The following is a 6534-nucleotide window of genomic DNA, read 5'->3' on the forward strand; positions in this document are numbered from 1 at the left end:
GGCCGCCCTGTGGCCAAATCCACAGGGCGGCCTGAGCTCACGGCCAGACATGAGTTGGGCAGGTTTGGGTTGAAGCCTTTTACCTCATGCACAGCGGACCGGTAGGCCATAAAGCATGGCGGGCAGCTTGGACGCCCCAGTCTTCCTGACTTTCCCTGCAATATTTGGCTAACTGTTGACCCAAGGGTACGGTTAAACCGCTCCACCCTACCATCGGACTGTGGATGGAGGGGTGTCGTCCGTGTTTGCGCACCCTAACAGCTCACAACACTCACGGAACACTCGTGACTCAAATCCCCGGCCTTGGTCAGAGTGCAGTTCAGAAGGCACACCAAAACGGGTAATGAATTCATTCATAACACGCCAGCCACGGTCTCGGCCTCGGGGTTTGGGGTAGTGCATATGCCTCAGGCCACTTTGAGAAATAGTCCATTACCCATACAGATGTATCGGTTTCCTTGGGCGTGAGAGGCAGCGGACCAGCAATGTCTTTTGGCCACCCGTTCCATGGGTGCTCCCACACAGTACACCTGAAACGGGGCATGGTTCTTTCTAGTGGGGCACTTCTTGCACTGCACACATCACATGCTCTACACCACTCAGGCACGTCACTTCTCATGCCCACCCAGTAGAAGCGTTGACGAGACGGCCTCAGGGTCTTTTTCTCGCCCAAGGGGGCCACGGGTAACACCGGCCATGTAATTCCTCAGCAACTCAGCACGCATGGCTCTGGGTACTACAGCTACCCATGTGTCACTGTCCACTTCACTCAACTGCACCAGCGCTTCACTAACAAACCGCTTTGATCCACTCGTAATGTTTCCCACTGGTCCACCGGGACATTTTGTGGTGGGCTCTCCACAGCTACGGCCTCCCAACTGGGGCGTCCCTGAGAGCCTAAAAGCCACCGGACAATGGGAGCAAGGTCAGAGTCCTTACGTTGTGCCTTACGCCACTCATCACCCCCTTTAGTGGCGCATTCCAGCACCTGCAGATGGAGGCACACAGGATCAGAGTCCTTCTGGACCTGTGAGCAACTAGCCTCACACGGCGTCGACTCAGGCTGTCAGCATTGCAATGGACACGACCCGGGCGGTGGACGAGGTGGTATTTGTACTGTTAAAGGTGCCCTAACCACCTTGCCAGCGGGACCCTCGCTACCTTCAGCGACTTCAACCACTCTAGGGCAGCATGGTCAGTCCGGATGGTGAACTCGGCACCGTAGAGGTATGGGTGAAAGTGCTCCAAGACTCTTCACACCGCCAGCAACTCTTTCCTTGACACACAATAGTTGCGTTCAGGCCTGCTGAATTTGGCACTGTAGTAGGCCAAGACATACTCCTTCCCGTCCTTTATCTGTGACAAACCTGCCCCGATGCCTTCCGCACAGTGTCAGTGCCCCAACAGGTAAGGGAGTCGGGTCCGGATAGGGAAAAGAACCGGTGCTTCCACCAGGGCCTTTTCAGGTTGTCAAATGCAACTGACACGCCTCGTCCCCCTGGAAGCACTCCCCTTTTCGTGTAAGTCGGTGGAGAGGAGCCCATACACTGGCGAAGTCCTGTTACAAAGCGGCGGTAGTATGTGCACAGGCCCAGGTAGCTCCTGACTTCCGCCACATTGGTGGGAACTGGCCATTCTCCACCACCACCACCTTCTGTGGGTCGGTGCGCACACCGTCTTGACTGACTACATGCCCCAGAAATTGCACCTCATGCTGGAAAAATCAAGCATTTCTTGGGGCTGAGTTTGAGGTTGGCCTTCCTCAAAACCCCTGTAGTACTTTTCCCCCAGCCCCTCCAGCTCCTCCTCGAAGGTGCTCCTAAGGGCGATGACATCATCAATGTAGACAAGTGCCGTCTTCCACTGCAGGCACCAAAACCCTCTCCATCAGACGCTCGAAACAACCAGGGGCATTGCAGAGACCAAAGGGCATGACGTTGAATTGCCACAGGCCTTGCCCGAAGGAAAAGGCAGTCTTTGGCTTGGGCCTCTTCCGCCATCTCCACCTGGTGATAACCCCACCTCAGGACGAGTGTGGAGAACCACCAGGCCCCACCAATGCACGAGTGTGTCATCGATTCTCGGCAATGGGTATGAGTCCTTTATAGTCATGTCATTCAGCGCCCGGTAGTCCACACAGAAGCGTTGTGTTTCCGTCCTTTTTTCTTCACCAGGACTACCGCTGATGACCATGGACTGTCTGACCGTTCAATCATCCCCTGTGCTGGGCCCGCTCATTGACAGTGCGCTGCATCTCTTCTCGCCTGGTTTTGGGGCAATACGTCGGGGGGGGCTCTTGATGGGCAAACTACTTCCGGTGTTAATGTGGTGCTTCCAATCCCGTGCGGCCCAGGTCCAAGTCACCCCTGCTAAACAATCTGCATACTGAGACAGGGTGTGACGCATCTTCTCTGTCTGTGCTTCCGTCAGGTTAGCGGCGCTCCGGTGCGCCAAGTCCTCGAGGAAGTCAGGCAACGGCCTCACACCAACCAACTCCTCGCTCCCCGACGACTCTTCTGGACGCTCCACTTCCTCACAAGTGCCCAGCTTTGCACCAGCTGGCACCTCCTGGGCCTTATTGGAGAAGTTGGCTACCAACACTGTAACTAACCCTCCCTGGTCAACAAAAGGGTCCGCCCAACCGCTACGTCATCAGCCAGCTGCAAGTTTTGGATGGGCTCCTCGAGGCCCTCTACTCCACACATCACTCTTGACCCGTCGACACCGGATTCTAGGGCTCTGTCCTGGGGGCAAGGTGCAGTCGCTCAGCCGGTAACTACCTCTGCGCAGCCAATCTCTGGAAGCAAGGGCACATCTTCAACGTGCACCCTCACCAGCTTCCGTCCAAGGTCGACACACGCCTTACTCTGCGTCAGGTAGTCAAGGCCCAGCAAGCAGTGCTCGTCCAGATCGGCCACATACACCGGCAACCGCTGCACCGTGCTGCCCACGCCAATACGAGCCTCCACTGGCCCCTTGAGCTGCACACAATGCCCCGTGACACCACACAGTCTCTGTGGTGCGTCTGGAAGTTGCATTAGGGCCAACATATCAGGGCCCCACTAGGGTCTTCTCAGCCCCCGGTCCACTGTCAGGCGGCATGGCTTTCCCATCTATTGAGCCCTCCACCTGCATCGTGCTGGATCGACGGCAGCTTACCCAAGTCGGGGCCCGGGAACCGAGGACGGCTGGGTTTCGGCCCCCTTCTCCAGAGTTTTCCGCCTGTACCACTTCCTTAGCCTTAGGACATGCACTCGGATGGTGACCATACTTGCCACAGTCCTTGCAGCACTGCTGGAAGGCATCAGAATCCGTCCGGTTGAGAGGACGTATTCTCTGCTCCCTCTGCTCACTCTGGCATCTGTTGCCAGAACCTCGTCTGCCTTCTCTGCTTGCAACGTTACTACCTCATGACACCGCCTTTCCTCCTTCACTTCCTCCCTCAGGCCCTGAACCTCGCCCTTCAGAGTCTGCACCTCCTCCATCAGTTCACTCTTCACGCTGTTTCAGGCCTTGTCGGTTTTACTGCTGAGTTTCCATCTTCAAAAGATGCAAGATTGCTCTGTAGCACCTCAACAAGTCGGCAGAGCTGTTCCTCTGCCTTTCCCTTTCCTGCATCTCGACGAGATGGGGTGCCCGCTCGTGTGCCCTCTGTGCCTGCTCTTCTGCCCTTTGGCCATTTTCCTCCCCTATACCGGCCAGCATGGCAGTGATCAGGTCCATCTGGCTCGGTTCACCTCACTCGTGCCTGCCTCAGTCATAGCCTCCTCTCCCTCATGGCTGCTGCCATCTTTGGACCCTGGGTAAATCAGCGCGTTCTCACTGGTCAGATATCACAAATCCCACTCCTGACACTATTTGTTACGCCGACCGCCTCGTCTCTCTGCCACCAACACAAGGCAGGCTAGGCAGACGGCGTGCTATCCACAGGGTCGTGAACACTGAACAGCTCCAAGAGGCACCGAGCACCACAGCGTCCCAACACCACCAGGGGAAATGCCAAGTGGCGAGGCAGGGCACGAAATAAACACAAAATGACAGTCTTTCCTTTATTTACACAAGTTACTTACCCGTACACTGTTCTATAGGCACAATACAGGGGGAAACCAGCATGTCACACTGCACATACAGCTTTATAAAAGGGCAACACAAAGTTTATCAGGTCACCAGGGCACACACGAGGTCTTCACAGGAGCAGCACCCAACTCCGTGTCTCTTGGCTTGTTCCTCCGCTCCTCCGCTCACAGCCCGGGCGTCATGTTTTCCCCGGTCCCCCTTTATGTTAACATGTTTTGCACAGAGACAAAGGACCCACTGGCGTAGCAGTATTTTTTCTTCATCTACAATTGTTGTATACCATCTCCTTCGTTTACTCCTAGATATTTATAGGTTTCTTCCCGATCTAATTGCTTATTACAGTATCAAAAACTTAACTCTATATTGTCAGATGTAGTTTTCCTTGCTTAAAGGTTGCTTTAGCACACTTATCGAGACCAAATTTCATACCTATGTCATCACTAAAATCTTTTACAGTTTTCAGCAACCCTTCCAGTTCACCATCATTCTGAGTGTAAAGTTTCAAGTCATCCATAGAGAAAAGATGATTGATCTTCTTGTCCAAGATCTTTTATCCATACCCTGTGTTGTTAAGAAGCTGGGAGAGTGGGATAAGTGCCATACAAAATAAAAGAGGGGAAAAAGAGTCGCCCTGGAAGATTCCGCATCTGATTCGCATGTCGTTTGAGATAAGAATACTGTTTATGTGGCTGAGAGTCTGAGATTTGTCTCCCATAATGTCATGCTGCTTCGAAGAAAGTTGATTAAGACAGGAGAGACTTTGAGAATGTCTAAAGATTTTAGGATCCAAGAGTGTGGGACACTGTCATAGGCTTTTTTATAGTCAATCCAAGCGGTACTTAGATGTCTGTGTTTAGAGTGAGCATTTTCGAGAATCCATTTTTTTATGAGCATTTGATCTTTACATCCGTATGATCCTCTGCAACACCCTTTTTGTTCGTTGGGAAAAATATTTTGTTCTTCCATGTGTATGTAGGTTCTTTCAGTTAAGATTGAAGTAAGTAATTTATAGGAAGTTGATAAGCATGTAATAGGTCTGTAATTTTTTGGGTTATCTGTTTCGTTACTTTTGGCTAAGAGATAAGTAGTCCCTTGAGATAACCATTTAGGTGTTAAGTTAGGTTCTATCATAATTGAGTTAAAATTAGATGCTAATTTGGCATGCGCTGAAGAAAGAGTATTAAGCCAAAAATTTGGGATCTGGTCAACCCCAGGTGATTTCCATTTATGGGACTTTTTAGTGCGTTTTGAATTTCTTCAGTAGTAATATTTTCCCATTTTTGTTCGGGAATATCCCTAGTGCTATTCTCAAAATCTCGTATCCATGCGTTTTCATTGAATTATTTATCTTTGCCCCAGATGTTTTATTATTATCATTATTATTATTATTATTACTGTAATTTTTATGTTTCGTTTATATTATCATTGTTACTATTATCATTATTATTTTATTATTGTTATTGTTATCATTATTACAATTATTGTCATTATCACCATCAGTATTATTATGTTTTTTACTACCACTATTATTATTATCATCATCATCTTCATTATATTACCATTACTATAATCATTATTATTGCTATTGTTATTGATTTTGATATTATCATTACTATTATTATCATTATTATTTATTATTTATCTATAATTATCATTATTATTGTTATTATCATTATCATTGTCGTTATTTTTTTATATATTATCATTATCATTAAATTTATTATTTTATTATTGTTAAATTTCTATTTATCATCATCATTTTTGCTATTGCCGAAAGACAGATAGGACGAGATAGAAAAGAAGAAGAGAAAGAAAAAAGAGAGAAAAAGATAAAGAAAAAGAGAGAAAAGAGAAAGAAGAGAGAGAGAGAGGGGAGAGAGAGAGAGAGAGAGAGAGAGAAGGAGAGAGAGAGAGAGAGAGAGGGAGAGAGAAAAGGAGAGAGAAAGAAAGGGAGAGAGAAAGAGAAAGGGAGACAGAAAGAGAAAGGGAGACAGAAAGAGAAAGAGAGAGTGAACGAGAAAGGGAGAGAGAAAGATAGATAGATAGATAGATAGATAGATAGATAGAAAGAGATAGACAGATAGATAGATGGAGAGAGAGACAGAGTAAGAGAGAGAGAGAGAGAGAGAGAGAGAGAGAGAGAGAGTGGGGGGGGGAGGGATGGAGAGAGATAGAGAGACGGTGCTCTGTTTCATGGTGAGTATAATCCCCCACCTCCAGAGATCGAAAGGATCAGGAAACACGCACTTCACACCAATGGCGCAGCCGGACCATCATGACTCGACGCAAATGGGTGGAAAAATATCCTCAGCACAAGCAAATACAGAACAGCAGCAGCAGCAGCAAAGCCATAGCCGCTCTGGCCAGGAAATTAGCCACAGAGAATTGCCAATACCTCGAAGCCTTCATAGCCTGCCGTCTTATTGCCCTGGATAAGAAGCCAGGATGTCGCCCAGT

Source organism: Penaeus monodon, chromosome 13 (genome assembly GCF_015228065.2).
Source record: "Penaeus monodon isolate SGIC_2016 chromosome 13, NSTDA_Pmon_1, whole genome shotgun sequence".
Lineage (NCBI taxonomy): Eukaryota > Metazoa > Arthropoda > Malacostraca > Decapoda > Penaeidae > Penaeus > Penaeus monodon.